This window comes from Bufo gargarizans, chromosome 2, assembly GCF_014858855.1.
Source record: "Bufo gargarizans isolate SCDJY-AF-19 chromosome 2, ASM1485885v1, whole genome shotgun sequence".
In the NCBI taxonomy this organism is placed as follows: domain Eukaryota; kingdom Metazoa; phylum Chordata; class Amphibia; order Anura; family Bufonidae; genus Bufo; species Bufo gargarizans.
The window spans coordinates 98,320,181-98,338,021 of NC_058081.1; positions in this window are offsets into that span (position 1 = coordinate 98,320,181).

The window sequence follows — 17,841 nt, forward strand, 5'->3', positions numbered from 1 at the left end:
TGTGTGTGTTGTGGTGGAGGGTGTGATTGCCTACTAAGGTGTGGGAAGGCGGGATCCAGGGGGCCCAAGTAAATTTTTGCCCAGGGTCCAATCACTAATAAAGACGGCCCTGGGTGGGGTCACAGAAAAGCAGGCAGGGAGCGAAACCTCCGGATGCAACATACTGTCCTCTTTGCACCCAGGGGCTAATTTACACATTACAAAAGATTGTTTTTCTACACATGAAACCCACATAAAGAATGGGACTATAACATGTGCACATCCCTCATGTCAGCCAGATTAATGCTCATAAATCTGGTGACAGATGCCCTTTAAGGTCATTCAAAGCAACCTAAGATTCTTTTTTGGCTTTAAAAAGTACAAAATCTTGATAGCTCCAATGAGACATTTATTCTTATTTCTCCTTCTTTTCCATCTAAAGTTTTATGAGTCTTATAGTTTGAAAGTATGGACACCTAAATAGTTTGTCACGTAGCAACCTTAGGATAGGAATGAATTACCCTCAGTAACAGAAATGGGCATGGATCCACTGAGCCACTGAACTGAATTGGCTTTAGGCTACTCCTAAGGGCTCGTTCACACGACCGTATGGCTTTTCCAGAGTTTTGCAGGCCGTTTTTAACGGATCTGGTTTTTGTTTCAGTAGTGTTTCCGGCTCCGTTCCGTTTTTCCATATGGCATATACAGTATATAGTAATTACATAGAAAAAATTGGGCTGGGCATAAAATTTTCAATAGATGGTTCCTAAAAAAACAGAACGGATATGGAAGACATAAGGAGTACATTCCGTATGTGTTCTGTTTTGGACGCCATAGAACTTCATATGTGGGCAATTATAGGACATGTTCTATCTTTCAACAGAACGGAAAAACTGAAATATGGAAACGGAATGCATACAAGGTACATTCTTATTTGTTTTGCGGAACCATTGAAAAGAATGGTTCTGTATACAGACAGTATACGGAACTCAAAAACGGCCTAAATACGGAACGCCCTAAGGCCTCTTGCACACTAACTGTTTTTTTTTTCCATTTACGTTCCGTTTTTTTGCATTCCATATACGGACTGTATATGGAACCATTCATTTCAATGGATCCGCAAAAAAAATGGAAGGTACTTTATATGCCTTCTGTTTCCGTATTTCCGTTTTTCTGTTCCGTTCAAAGATAGAGCATGTCCTATTATTGACTGCATAACGGACAAGGATAGTGCTATTCTTTTAGGGGCCAGCTGTTCCGTTCCGCAAAAAACAGAATGCACACGGACATCATCTGTATTTTTTTTAAAAGCCATACGATCGTGTGCAAGAGGCCTAAGGGTGTTACCCTGGCAGTCCCCTGATCCTCACCCTTTCACCCCTTTACAGAGATCTGGACTCCATTACAGGGGAACCAGCAAGCTCTACCTCTTGGAATCGTTTCTTTTTAGTATCTGCTGAACCATGGTGATCCAGATGATATGGTAAGGAACACCGAGAGATCAGGCAAAACTGTAGTCAGGGACAAGCCAGGATTGGTGGTTGGCAGAGTTCGTACAATCCGGTAACAGGATGGAGAGGGATACTGCAGGGATGAAGCATGAAGTGGATATAGGGCTACTCCACCAGTTGTGCCCACCAGGAAGGAGCAGACAGACGCTTGCAGGCACAGACCGCCAGAGTTTCTCCCTTTTTTAAATTTGGTTCATTGGATTGTGTAACCGTAATTACGAGATCAAACTAATAGCAAATGTGCGCAGTTTTATGAAGCACCTGGATGTGGTATGTGTCTCAGTAAGGCTGTGATTTCTCTCTACTTTATGGCTCCTTTTGCAATATGAGTTTACAGCTGCAGAGCATGCTTATGAAACATCTCTATTTCTGGAAGCCGTCAGGCTATGTTGACTGGAGAGGCAATGAATCCTTCTCTTGGTACCTACTGGATTGCAGACAGGTTGTAAACTACAGTACATAATGTGCCTCAGATAGATGTGAGAGGCCTACTATACAACATGCAGGCTTTCAAATGAAAAACTATCATCTGCTGGGTTGGTTGGTAGTAGATTATTTTCAACTATTATATGCTAATGATAACAGTACTGTACGCTTTTAAAGGGGTTGTGTCAGTCCAGCAAATGGCATTTATCAGGCAGAGAAAGTTAATACACTTACTAATGTATTGTTATTATCCATTTTGCTTCTTTACTGGCTGGATACATTTTTCCATCACGTTATACAAGATTTTCTATTGATTATTGAGAAGGGCATGAATAATTTTGGACTGGACATTTTTTGCTCAAATGTAAATAAAAGCTGAGAAATTTTGGTTTTTCCACAATAATGCCTCTTGTACATCGTCTTATTATCTTTTAGGAGACACCTATGTCATTTCCCATCAAAAAATGACTTGCTGGTTGAATAAAAGTAACTTTAAGTCTAAATTTGCCAGGGGTATGAATAATTATGGGCAGCACTGTAGCATTGGTAGCATAGGCATGTGCAGCCTATTGCATTAGGATGTGCACCCTAAAGCACAAACACACACACTGCGCGCGTGTGTATATATGCATATATTATATACACATACACAGACACACACACATATATATACACAAATACACTCTGCATACATACATACAGACCGCACTATCAATATAATGAAGGGAGAAGAAATAATTTTTAAACTTACCTGTATTTTTCACCCTATAAGACGATCCGGCACGTAAGACGCACCTAGGTTTTAGAGGGGGGAAATTAAGAAACATTTTTTTTCATTACACCTGAGATCAGACTACCAATCAGACCTCCAATGTTAATCAGACCTCAGCTGACAGCCCCAATAAGATCCCCAATGTTAATAAAACCTTAATAAGACCTCAGATCAGACCCCAATGTGAATTAACCCCAATCAGACCTCATATAAGAGCCCCAGTGCCTTATATCAGCCCCCAGTGCCCCTCTTCAGCCCCCCAGCAGCCTCTGTTCAGCCCCATATCAGCCCCCAGTTCCTCATATCAGTCCCTCAGAAGTCTCTCTTTAGTCCCCAGTGCCTCATATTAGCCCCCGATGCCCCTCTTCAGCCCCCCAGTGCCCCTCCTCAGCCCCCAGGGCCCCTCTTCAGCCCCCCCAGCAGCCTCTCTTCAGACCCACAACAGCTTCCCTTCAGCCTCCAGTGCCTCATATCAGCCCCCATTGCCTGATATCAGCCCCCCATTGCCTCATAGCAGCCCCCAGTGCCCCTCTTTAGCCCCCAGCAGCCTCTCTTCAGCCCCCAGTGCCTCATATCAGCCCCCCAACAGCATCTCTTCAGCCCCCAGCAGCCTCTCTTCAGCCCCCCATTGCCTCATAGCCCACATTGCCCCTCTTCAGCCCCCAGTGCCTCTATCACCCCCCAAATAAATAAAAAAAACACTTACTGTTCCTGCTCCAGATGCCGCCGCTCCTCACCGCCCCCCACTCGGTAATCCTATTGTACACTCTGCTGTGTGGGCGTGCACAGTGTGAGGTCACAGCGTGGCCTCACACTGTGCGCATCCTCCACAGTGGAGCAACGATGACCAGGGAAGAAGAGGTGAGTATAGCGCTTTCAGTGCTTTCCGGTCCTGACAAAATTTTAGTGCATTGTTTTTTTCCTCAATGACATAAAAGGACGCCTTACAAAACCTCACAAAAAATGTCATGCAGGGGCGTAGCTGTAGGGGAAGCAGAGGAAGCAGCTGCTTTGGGGCCCAATCTCAGAAGGGGCCCATCCAGGATGAGGACTAAAAAAAGTTTATGTCAGGGGCCCCTCAACAGTATTATAAAATTATATTATATACAGTGACACTGTAAGAAACGGATGAAGTGGCCATTAGAGCCATCTTGACTAGCCACTGGAGTGGATGTTACGAATAATTTTCTGGGGGGTGGGGGCACATTCAAAAATTTGCTGTGAGGTCCAGTCATTTCTAGTTTCACCACTGTACAACACATTCAGTAACATGGGTATAATGGGCTGAAATGGCCAAATGCAATGGAATATTTTAAATGATTTTTAGAAAACAATTCAGCTCTTGCAGCAGAATATATGCTATTGATGTGCTGGCATTAAGTTTATGAACTGTACATTTTTCATTAGTTTAAATAAATAAAAATAAAAAAATAAATGTTGACTGGCTGGTCATACCAAAAAAATATAATTTTCTTTCAGGTTTTTGTAATACAAAACTTAGTTGCCAGCAAGTTGCAGTCCCTCACTCTCTCTATATGCTTTACCTGATCAAATCTAAAATATACTGTATTATGTCTCCCTATTCTCGTCCTATACTCTCCTTATAGTGTCTCTATCACATTAAATTAGTGGCTTATGTCTAATAGCTTTTTCTCAGTCACTGCCACAAGACATCCTTTCAGGGCCCTAGCTGAACGCAGAATGACATTATTTGAGGTTCTCGTTAAAAGGACCTGAATGCTGACCCTGATTGGCTGACCTGGCTTTTTGTCAGCCTCTAAACCAGGGCAAGCCCTCTACCTTACTTCTGTAGTGTCCCACTTATGTGTGTATGGGTCACTCCAAAATGCTATTTCTATTTCATGTGATTTTGCACTAATTGTATTTGCCTTGATCATATTCTGCTAAATTCCTACTTCAGGCTGTTCAAACGCACTACACTTTACCAATGCTAGAGGTCACTTTTACATAATTTAAATAGGCCAGCTACAGGAAGTGAGAGTTAGTGTGTGTGGAGAGAGAAGTAAGGAGGGGAGAGAGGAGGGAGGAGTCTAGGAAAAAGACTCTGTCTCCGTCCTCCTGGTCTTTGCCCCAGGAGTTAATCTACTTGAACTTGTGGACACCCCATTGCTCGGTTTTCCTTGCTTTGAGGGATATCTGGCTTTCACTGTGTTGAAGACCCATAACTGGGGCTCCACAGTTATTTGCATATTACTGTTTCCCAGGGAGCTTTGCACTTTGGATTGCTGTGTTGAGACTCTTAAATGAGGAGCCACAGTGTTTTCTCTAGCTGGTCTCCCTAAGATCAGCGATTGTTTTGTTTGAACTTGTGGAGGTTAGAGCATTCCCAGCTTAAGAACCCCACAGCACCAAGTGACCAGGAGCAGCTTCCAGCGCCTGGACACCATCTGACAACTAAGTACAAAGTTGTGTTTAATATTCATATTATTGTAAGGATAGAAATCCTGAGCAAGACCAGGAACCAAGTAGGGTATTTTCACCACTCCTGCATAAGTAAGTTGAACTGGAACCTACATACAGCACCTCACAGAGCCTGCTAATGGAAATTTGCAGCTTTATGATCTTTGCCAATTTCAGGCAATACAAAGTGCTGCTATCAAATGCTATTCACTGCAAGATTACAACTGACAAGTAAAGTTCCTGTTTGGTTAAACTACTGCCCCTTTCATCATTTCACTTCATCTCCACATTTGCACCTAACAGTGCTATCGTCACGAACCAGGGGCCCAGCCGCCACAAGCATCCTAAACACCACCTCCATCAAGGGCACCTCAGCCAACATCTGGCTGGTGCTCTCTGCAACAGAGAGTGCCCCAGAGTATTTTGTGCTGTCTTCCCATCCACTGCACGCCGGCCCCAAGGGACAACTTAACCGTGAGTTCTACTATCCTCTGCACCTTATTACTAGTACGCTCATGGTGTCCGGTCGTTGCACTTCGTCCTACTTTCATGTGATCCTCCACTTTCTTCCTCTCTTCTGGTTTTCCCAACCAATATTTACAGCTGGGCCTCATTTTTACACATTTCGTCCGAAAAAGTAAGGATTTATTTGACAACACATTTTTGGTGAAATTTGTAACAAATCTGATTAGTTTAGATTAGATTCACTCATCTCTAATTTAACTGTAATGAAGTTCAGCATAAGATTTTAACAATGAGTAGATTTTGAATTTTATTCATAATGTCAGAAGTTCCATGTTCTACTTCAAACTAGGGTTGGGCGATAGCAAAAATATTCAGACGATAACAATATTAAGAAATTTATTGCGATAACGATATATATAGCGATAACGATATATATAGCGATAAATACCCGTTTAAAAGAAAAAAACACAATGAGACATTATGCTGTATAGGGCAGCTACAAGGAGACGTTATACTGTATGGGGCAGCCACAAGGAGAGGTTATACTGTATGGGGCAGCCACAAGGAGAGGTTATATTGTATGGGGCAGCCACAAGGAGAGGTTATACTGTATAGGGCAGCCACAAGGAGATGTTATTCTGTATGGGGCAGCCACAAGGAAAGGTTATTCTGTATGGGGCAGCCACAAGGAGAGGTTATGCTGTATGGGGAAGCCACAAGGAGACGTTCTACTGTATGGGGCAGCCAGAAGGAGACGTGATACTGTATGGGGGCCACAAGGAGACATTATACTGTATGGGAGCAGCCACAAGGAGATGCTATACTGTATGAGGGCCACCCACAAGGAGTCATTATACTGTAGGGGGCGGGGGCCACAAGGAGATATTATAATAAAGTATTGTGGCCACAGGCCACCATACAATAATGTCTTCTTGTTGCTCATGTTTGGGGGACTCATGTGACTCATTATTCCCTAATGCCTGCTATTATAGATCAATGTGCTGACACTAACTGCAGCTTGCAGGCAGGAAGGGAAGGACCAGACCAGGGCTACAGAAGACATAGACAGTCTGACAATACCACCTTTATTTATGACACTATTCTATGCTTTTTAGGGTCTCTCACTCACTTATGTTTCCCTACCTGGACACTCCTCGCAGGCAAGTGGCCGGAGGGAGTCGGGAGAGACTTTTCCCGCGGCTGCCTTGCTTGAGTGCTCTGATTCTGACATCAGATGTTGGTGGGTGGAGATTTGAATATGGGAGCAAGGAGGAGGGAGACCCGCTGCGGGAAGTAATACGTTTGTAATTTCGTCATCAGAGCACACTAGCGAGGCAGCCAAGGGGAAAGTCTCTCCAGAGACACCCTACTCACAGAGTTCGTCACATACAAAAGAACCGGCTGGGAGGCTCACGGACGGTGATGTCAGATGGTGAGTGGAGTCTGGAGACTTGAATATGGGAGGTGGAGCAAGAAGGAGCCAGGAGCGAGAGGCGGGAAGGGAAGTAATGTGTTATACTACTCAGCGCTATGCAAGGTGCAGGGGTGGGCGGACGCAGATTTAGAAGCGGTCAGCGCACATGACCGCTCCTATGGCGTCACAAAATACTGTGGTAATTAGAAAACAGGGATATCACCATATCGCTGTTCTTTAATACCGCGGTATATCGTTGCCACCGGTATACCGCTCAACCCTACTTCCAACCAACAATAAAGGTTTTGAATAGGGATGAGCGAACTCGAACTGTATAGTTCGGGTTCGTACCGAATTTTGGGGTGTCCGTGACACGGACCCGAACCCGGACATTTTCGTAAAAGTCCGGGTTCGGGTTCGGTGTTCGTCGCTTTCTTCGCGCTTTTGTGACGCTTTCTTGGCGCTTTTTGAAAGGCTGCAAAGCAGCCAATCAACAAGCGTCATACTACTTGCCCCAAGAGGCCATCACAGCCATGCCTACTATTGGCATGGCTGTGATTGGCCAGAGCACCATGTGACCCAGCCTCTATTTAAGCTGGAGTCACATAGCGCCGCCCGTCACTCTGCTCTGATTAGCGTAGGGAGAGGTTGCGGCTGCGACAGTAGGGCGAGATTAGGCAGATTAACTCCTCCAAAGGACTTGATTAACTGATCGATCTGCAGCTGTGGATCATTGAGCTGCTGATCCTCAATTGCTCACTGTTTTTAGGCTGCCCAGACCGTTTGTCAGTCACATTTTTCTGGGGTGATCGGCGGCCATTTTGTGTCTTGTGGTGCGCCAGCACAAGCTGCGACCAAGTGCATTTAACCCTCAATGGTGTGGTTGTTTTTTGGCTAAAGCCTACATCAGGGTGAAGCTGTCACACCAAGTGCATTTAACCAGCAATAGTCTGTTCATTTTTTGGCCATATACAAAATCAGGGGCAAGCTGCGCCTGTCACCAAGTGCATTTAACCCTCAATGGTGTGGTTGTTTTTTGGCTAAAGCCTACATCAGGGTGAAGCTGTCACACCAAGTGCATTTAACCAGCAATAGTCTGTTCATTTTTTGGCCATATACTAAATCAGGGGCAAGCTGCGCCTGTCACCAAGTGCATTTAACCCTCAATGGTGTGGTTGTTTTTTGGCTAAAGCCTACATCAGGGTGAAGCTGTCACACCAAGTGCATTTAACCAGCAATAGTCTGTTTATTTTTTGGCCATATCCCAGTCTAATTCTGTCACTAAATCCATACCGGTCACCCTGCGCCTAAATACTAGGCCTCAAATTTATATCCCGCTAAATCTGTCCTTAGTGCTGTAGCTGGGCGAGTTATTTAGTGTCCGTTCAAGCACATTTCTTGTTCTGGGTTGAAATACAATTCCCAATTTAGCAATTTCATAATATAGTGGTTTCTGCTATATCAGAGCTATTTGAAATCTATCCCTAAAAGGGTATATAATATTCAAGGTGCACATTGGGTCATTCAGAATAACTTCACACACACCCGCTACTGTGTATTTCCAAGTCTAATTCTGGCACTAAACCCATACCTGTCACCCAGCGCCTAAATACTAGGCCTCAAATTTATATCCAGCTAAATCTGTCCCTAGTGCTGTAGCTGGGCGAGTTATTTAGTGTCCGTTCAAGCACATTTCTTGTTCTGGGTTGAAATACAATTCCCAATTTAGCAATTTCATAATTTAGTGGTTTCTGCTATATCAGAGCTATTTGAAATCTATCCCTAAAAGGGTATATAATATTCAAGGTGCACATTGGGTCATTCAGAATAACTTCACACACACCCGCTACTGTGTATTTCCAAGTCTAATTCTGGCACTAAACCCATACCTGTCACCCAGCGCCTAAATACTAGGCCTCAAATTTATATCCCGCTAAATCTGTCCTTAGTGCTGTAGCTGGGCGAGTTATTTAGTGTCCGTTCAAGCACATTTCTTGTTCTGGGTTGAAATACAATTCCCAATTTAGCAATTTCATAATTTAGTGGTTTCTGCTATATCAGAGCTATTTGAAATCTATCCCTAAAAGGGTATATAATATTCAAGGTGCACATTGGGTCATTCAGAATAACTTCACACACACCCGCTACTGTGTATTTCCAAGTCTAATTCTGGCACTAAACCCATACCTGTCACCCAGCGCCTAAATACTAGGCCTCAAATTTATATCCCGCTAAATCTGTCCTTAGTGCTGTAGCTGGGCGAGTTATTTAGTGTCCGTTCAAGCACATTTCTTGTTCTGGGTTGAAATACAATTCCCAATTTAGCAATTTCATAATTTAGTGGTTTCTGCTATATCAGAGCTATTTGAAATCTATCCCTAAAAGGGTATATAATATTCAAGGTGCACATTGGGTCATTCAGAATAACTTCACACACACCCGCTACTGTGTATTTCCAAGTCTAATTCTGGCACTAAACCCATACCTGTCACCCAGCGCCTAAATACTAGGCCTCAAATTTATATCCCGCTAAATCTGTCCTTAGTGCTGTAGCTGGGCGAGTTATTTAGTGTCCGTTCAAGCACATTTCTTGTTCTGGGTTGAAATACAATTCCCAATTTAGCAATTTCATAATTTAGTGGTTTCTGCTATATCAGAGCTATTTGAAATCTATCCCTAAAAGGGTATATAATATTCAAGGTGCACATTAGGTCATTCAGAATAACTTCACACACACCCGCTACTGTGTATTTCCAAGTCTAATTCTGGCACTAAACCCATACCTGTCACCCAGCGCCTAAATACTAGGCCTCAAATTTATATCCCGCTAAATCTGTCCCTAGTGCTGTAGCTGGACGAGTTATTTAGTGTCCGTTCAAGCACATTTCTTGTTCTGGGTTGAAATACAATTCCCAATTTAGCAATTTCATAATTTAGTGGTTTCTGCTATATCAGAGCTATTTGAAATCTATCCCTAAAAGGGTATATAATATTCAAGGTGCACATTGGGTCATTCAGAATAACTTCACACACACCCGCTACTGTGTATTTCCAAGTCTAATTCTGGCACTAAACCCATACCTGTCACCCAGCGCCTAAATACTAGGCCTCAAATTTATATCCCGCTAAATCTGTCCCTAGTGCTGTAGCTGGGCGAGTTATTTAGTGTCCGTTCAAGCACATTTCTTGTTCTGGGTTGAAATACAATTCCCAATTTAGCAATTTCATAATTTAGTGGTTTCTGCTATATCAGAGCTATTTGAAATCTATCCCTAAAAGGGTATATAATATTCAAGGTGCACATTGGGTCATTCAGAATAACTTCACACACACCCGCTACTGTGTATTTCCAAGTCTAATTCTGGCACTAAACCCATACCTGTCACCCAGCGCCTAAATACTAGGCCTCAAATTTATATCCCGCTAAATCTGTCCTTAGTGCTGTAGCTGGGCGAGTTATTTAGTGTCCGTTCAAGCACATTTCTTGTTCTGGGTTGAAATACAATTCCCAATTTAGCAATTTCATAATTTAGTGGTTTCTGCTATATCAGAGCTATTTGAAATCTATCCCTAAAAGGGTATATAATATTCAAGGTGCACATTGGGTCATTCAGAATAACTTCACACACACCCGCTACTGTGTATTTCCAAGTCTAATTCTGGCACTAAACCCATACCTGTCACCCAGCGCCTAAATACTAGGCCTCAAATTTATATCCCGCTAAATCTGTCCTTAGTGCTGTAGCTGGGCGAGTTATTTAGTGTCCGTTCAAGCACATTTCTTGTTCTGGGTTGAAATACAATTCCCAATTTAGCAATTTCATAATTTAGTGGTTTCTGCTATATCAGAGCTATTTGAAATCTATCCCTAAAAGGGTATATAATATTCAAGGTGCACATTGGGTCATTCAGAATAACTTCACACACACCCGCTACTGTGTATTTCCAAGTCTAATTCTGGCACTAAACCCATACCTGTCACCCAGCGCCTAAATACTAGGCCTCAAATTTATATCCCGCTAAATCTGTCCTTAGTGCTGTAGCTGGGCGAGTTATTTAGTGTCCGTTCAAGCACATTTCTTGTTCTGGGTTGAAATACAATTCCCAATTTAGCAATTTCATAATTTAGTGGTTTCTGCTATATCAGAGCTATTTGAAATCTATCCCTAAAAGGGTATATAATATTCAAGGTGCACATTAGGTCATTCAGAATAACTTCACACACACCCGCTACTGTGTATTTCCAAGTCTAATTCTGGCACTAAACCCATACCTGTCACCCAGCGCCTAAATACTAGGCCTCAAATTTATATCCCGCTAAATCTGTCCCTAGTGCTGTAGCTGGACGAGTTATTTAGTGTCCGTTCAAGCACATTTCTTGTTCTGGGTTGAAATACAATTCCCAATTTAGCAATTTCATAATTTAGTGGTTTCTGCTATATCAGAGCTATTTGAAATCTATCCCTAAAAGGGTATATAATATTCAAGGTGCACATTGGGTCATTCAGAATAACTTCACACACACCCGCTACTGTGTATTTCCAAGTCTAATTCTGGCACTAAACCCATACCTGTCACCCAGCGCCTAAATACTAGGCCTCAAATTTATATCCCGCTAAATCTGTCCCTAGTGCTGTAGCTGGGCGAGTTATTTAGTGTCCGTTCAAGCACATTTCTTGTTCTGGGTTGAAATACAATTCCCAATTTAGCAATTTCATAATTTAGTGGTTTCTGCTATATCAGAGCTATTTGAAATCTATCCCTAAAAGGGTATATAATATTCAAGGTGCACATTGGGTCATTCAGAATAACTTCACACACACCCGCTACTGTGTATTTCCAAGTCTAATTCTGGCACTAAACCCATACCTGTCACCCAGCGCCTAAATACTAGGCCTCAAATTTATATCCCGCTAAATCTGTCCCTAGTGCTGTAGCTGGGCGAGTTATTTAGTGTCCGTTCAAGCACATTTCTTGTTCTGGGTTGAAATACAATTCCCAATTTAGCAATTTCATAATTTAGTGGTTTCTGCTATATCAGAGCTATTTGAAATCTATCCCTAAAAGGGTATATAATATTCAAGGTGCACATTGGGTCATTCAGAATAACTTCACACACACCCGCTACTGTGTATTTCCAAGTCTAATTCTGGCACTAAACCCATACCTGTCACCCAGCGCCTAAATACTAGGCCTCAAATTTATATCCCGCTAAATCTGTCCCTAGTGCTGTAGCTGGGCGAGTTATTTAGTGTCCGTTCAAGCACATTTCTTGTTCTGGGTTGAAATACAATTCCCAATTTAGCAATTTCATAATTTAGTGGTTTCTGCTATATCAGAGCTATTTGAAATCTATCCCTAAAAGGGTATATAATATTCAAGGTGCACATTGGGTCATTCAGAATAACTTCACACACACCCGCTACTGTGTATTTCCAAGTCTAATTCTGGCACTAAACCCATACCTGTCACCCAGCGCCTAAATACTAGGCCTCAAATTTATATCCCGCTAAATCTCTCGTTACCGCTGTCCTGTTGTGGCTGGGAAAGTTATTTAGTGTCCGTCAAAGCACATTTTTTGTTCTGGGTTGAAATACAATTCCCAATTTAGCAATTTCATAATTTAGTCGTTTCTGCTATATCAGAGCTATTTGAAATCTATCCCTAAAAGGGTAGATCATATTGAAGGTGCACATAGGGTCATTCAGAATAACTTCACACACACGCTTCTGTGCATTTCCAAGTCTAATTCTGTCACTAAATCCATACCGGTCACCCAGCGCCTAAATACTAGGCCTCAAATTTATATCCCGCTGAATTTGAATACAATACATTGGGCCAAATAATATATTTGTTGTTGTGGTGAACCATAACAATGAGAAAAACATCTAGTAAGGGACGCGGACGTGGACATGGTCGTGGTGGTGTTAGTGGACCCTCTGGTGCTGGGAGAGGACGTGGCCGTTCTGCCACATCCACACGTCCTAGTGTACCAACTACCTCAGGTCCCAGTAGCCGCCAGAATTTACAGCGATATATGGTGGGGCCCAATGCCGTTCTAAGGATGGTAAGGCCTGAGCAGGTACAGGCATTAGTCAATTGGGTGGCCGACAGTGGATCCAGCACGTTCACATTATCTCCCACCCAGTCTTCTGCAGAAAGCGCACAGATGGCGCCTGAAAACCAACCCCATCAGTCTGTCACATCACCCCCATGCATACCAGGGAAACTGTCTCAGCCTCAAGTTATGCAGCAGTCTCTTATGCTGTTTGAAGACTCCGCTGGCAGGGTTTCCCAAGGGCATCCACCTAGCCCTTCCCCAGCGGTGAAAGACATAGAATGCACTGACGCACAACCACTTATGTTTCCTGATGATGAGGACATGGGAATACCACCTCAGCATGTCTCTGATGATGACGAAACACAGGTGCCAACTGCTGCGTCTTTCTGCAGTGTGCAGACTGAACAGGAGGTCAGGGATCAAGACTGGGTGGAAGACGATGCAGGGGACGATGAGGTCCTAGACCCCACATGGAATGAAGGTCGTGCCACTGACTTTCACAGTTCGGAGGAAGAGGCAGTGGTGAGACCGAGCCAACAGCGTAGCAAAAGAGGGAGCAGTGGGCAAAAGCAGAACACCCGCCGCCAAGAGACTCCGCCTGCTACTGACCGCCGCCATCTGGGACCGAGCACCCCAAAGGCAGCTTCAAGGAGTTCCCTGGCATGGCACTTCTTCAAACAATGTGCTGACGACAAGACCCGAGTGGTTTGCACGCTGTGCCATCAGAGCCTGAAGCGAGGCATTAACGTTCTGAACCTGAGCACAACCTGCATGACCAGGCACCTGCATGCAAAGCATGAACTGCAGTGGAGTAAACACCTTAAAACCAAGGAAGTCACTCAGGCTCCCCCTGCTACCTCTTCTGCTGCTGCCGCCTCGGCCTATTCTGCTGCTGCCGCCTCGGCCTCTTCCTCCGCCTCTGGAGGAACGTTGGCACCTGCCGCCCAGCAAACAGGGGATGTACCACCAACACCACCACCACCACCTCCGTCACCAAGCGTCTCAACCATGTCACACGCCAGCGTTCAGCTCTCCATCTCACAAACATTTGATAGAAAGCGTAAATTCCCACCTAGCCACCCTCGATCCCTGGCCCTGAATGCCAGCATTTCTAAACTACTGGCCTATGAAATGCTGTCATTTAGGCTGGTGGACACAGACAGCTTCAAACAGCTCATGTCGCTTGCTGTCCCACAGTATGTTGTTCCCAGCCGGCACTACTTCTCCAAGAGAGCCGTGCCTTCCCTGCACAACCAAGTATCCGATAAAATCAAGTGTGCACTGCGCAACGCCATCTGTGGCAAGGTCCACCTAACCACAGATACGTGGACCAGTAAGCACGGCCAGGGACGCTATATCTCCCTAACTGCACACTGGGTAAATGTAGTGGCAGCTGGGCCCCAGGCGGAGAGCTGTTTGGCGCACGTCCTTCCGCCGCCAAGGATCGCAGGGCAACATTCTTTGCCTCCTGTTGCCACCTCCTCCTTCTCGGCTTCCTCCTCCTCTTCTTCCACCTGCTCATCCAGTCAGCCACACACCTTCACCACCAACTTCAGCACAGCCCGGGGTAAACGTCAGCAGGCCATTCTGAAACTCATATGTTTGGGGGACAGGCCCCACACCGCACAGGAGTTGTGGCGGGGTATAGAACAACAGACCGACGAGTGGTTGCTGCCGGTGAGCCTCAAGCCCGGCCTGGTGGTGTGTGATAATGGGCGAAATCTCGTTGCAGCTCTGGGACTAGCCAATTTGACGCACATCCCTTGCTTGGCGCATGTGCTGAATTTGGTGGTGCAGAAGTTCATTCACAACTACCCCGACATGTCAGAGCTGCTGCATAAAGTGCGGGCCGTCTGTTCGCGCTTCCGGCGTTCACATCCTGCTGCTGCTCGCCTGTCTGCGCTACAGCGTAACTTCGGCCTTCCCGCTCACCGCCTCATATGCGACGTGCCCACCAGGTGGAACTCCACCTTGCACATGCTGGACAGACTGTGCGAGCAGCAGCAGGCCATAGTGGAGTTTCAGCTGCAGCACGCACGGGTCAGTCGCACTACAGAACAGCACCACTTCACCACCAATGACTGGGCCTCCATGCGAGACCTGTGTGCCCTGTTGCGCTGTTTCGAGTACTCCACCAACATGGCCAGTGGCGATGACACCGTTATCAGCGTTACAATACCACTTCTATGTCTCCTTGAGAAAACACTTAGGGCGATGATGGAAGAGGAGGTGGCCCAGGAGGAGGAGGAGGAGGAGGAAGAGGGGTCATTTTTAGCACTTTCAGGCCAGTCTCTTCGAAGTGACTCAGAGGGAGGTTTTTGGCAACAGCAGAGGCCAGGTACAAATGTGGCCAGCCAGGGCCCACTACTGGAGGACGAGGAGGACGAGGATGAGGAGGAGGTGGAGGAGGATGAGGATGAAGCATGGTCACAGCGGGGTGGCACCCAACGCAGCTCGGGTCCATCACTGGTGCGTGGCTGGGGGGAAAGGCAGGACGATGACGATACGCCTCCCACAGAGGACAGCTTGTCCTTACCCCTGGGCAGCCTGGCACACATGAGCGACTACATGCTGCAGTGCCTGCGCAACGACAGCAGAGTTGCCCACATTTTAACCTGTGCGGACTACTGGGTTGCCACCCTGCTGGATCCACGCTACAAAGACAATGTGCCCACCTTACTTCCTGCACTGGAGCGTGATAGGAAGATGCGCGAGTACAAGCGCACGTTGGTAGACGCGCTACTGAGAGCATTCCCAAATGTCACAGGGGAACAAGTGGAAGCCCAAGGCCAAGGCAGAGGAGGAGCAAGAGGTCGCCAAGGCAGCTGTGTCACGGCCAGCTCCTCTGAGGGCAGGGTTAGCATGGCAGAGATGTGGAAAACTTTTGTCAACACGCCACAGCTAACTGCACCACCACCTGATACGCAACGTGTTAGCAGGAGGCAACATTTCACTAACATGGTGGAACAGTACGTGTGCACACCCCTCCACGTACTGACTGATGGTTCGGCCCCATTCAACTTCTGGGTCTCTAAATTGTCCACGTGGCCAGAGCTAGCCTTTTATGCCTTGGAGGTGCTGGCCTGCCCGGCAGCCAGCGTTTTGTCTGAACGTGTATTCAGCACGGCAGGGGGCGTCATTACAGACAAACGCAGCCGCCTGTCTACAGCCAATGTGGACAAGCTGACGTTCATAAAAATGAACCAGGCATGGATCCCACAGGACCTGTCCGTCCCTTGTCCAGATTAGACATTAACTACCTCCCCATAACCATATATTATTGGACTCCAGGGCACTTCCTCATTCAATCCTATTTTTATTTTCATTTTACCATTATATTGCGAGGCTACCCAAAGTTGAATGAACCTCTCCTCTGCCTGTGTGCTAGGCCTAAATATATGCCAATGGACTGTTGCAGTGGTGGGTGACGTGAAGCCTCATTCTCTGCTATGACATGCAGACTAATTCTCTGCTGACATGAAGACAGATTCTCTGTTACGGGACCTCCCTCCTCTGCCTGGGTGCTGGGCCTAAATATATGCCAATGGACTGTTGCAGTGGTGGGTGACGTGAAGCCTCATTCTCTGCTATGACATGCAGACTAATTCTCTGCTGACATGAAGACAGATTCTCTGTTACGGGACCTCTCTCCTCTGCCTGTGTGTGTGCTGGGCCTAAATATATGCCAATGGACTGTTGCAGTGGTGGCTGACGTGAAGCCTCATTCTCTGCTATGACATGCAGACTAATTCTCTGCTGACATGAAGACAGATTCTCTGTTACGGGACCTCCCTCCTCTGCCTGGGTGCTGGGCCTAAATATATGCCAATGGACTGTTGCAGTGGTGGGTGACGTGAAGCCTCATTCTCTGCTATGACATGCAGACTGATTCTCTGCTGACATGAAGCCAGATTCTCTGTTACGGGACCTCTCTCCTCTGCCTGTGTGTGTGCTGGGCCTAAATATATGCCAATGGACTGTTGCAGTGGTGGCTGACGTGAAGCCTCATTCTCTGCTATGACATGCAGACTAATTCTCTGCTGACATGAAGACAGATTCTCTGTTACGGGACCTCCCTCCTCTGCCTGGGTGCTGGGCCTAAATATATGCCAATGGACTGTTGCAGTGGTGGGTGACGTGAAGCCTCATTCTCTGCTATGACATGCAGACTGATTCTCTGCTGACATGAAGCCAGATTGTCTGTTACGGGACCTCTCTCCTCTGCCTGTGTGCTAGGCCTAAATATATGCCAATGGACTGTTGCAGTGGTGGCTGACGTGAAGCCTCATTCTCTGCTATGACATGCAGACTGATTCTCTGCTGACATGAAGCCAGATCGTCTGTTACGGGACCTCTCTGCTCTGCCTGTGTGCTAGGCCTAAATATATGCCAATGGACTGTTGCAGTGGTGGGTGACGTGAAGCCTCATTCTCTGCTATGACATGCAGACTGATTCTCTGCTGTCATGAAGCCAGATTGTCTGTTACGGGACCTCTCTGCTCTGCCTGTGTGCTAGGCCTAAATATATGCCAATGGACTGTTGCAGTGGTGGGTGACGTGAAGCCTCATTCTCTGCTATGACATGCAGACTGATTCTCTGCTGACATGAAGCCAGATTGTCTGTTACGGGACCTCTCTCCTCTGCCTGTGTGCTAGGCCTAAATATATGCCAATGGACTGTTGCAGTGGTGGCTGACGTGAAGCCTCATTCTCTGCTATGACATGCAGACTAATTCTCTGCTGACATGAAGCCAGATTGTCTGTTACGGGACCTCTCTCCTCTGCCTGGGTG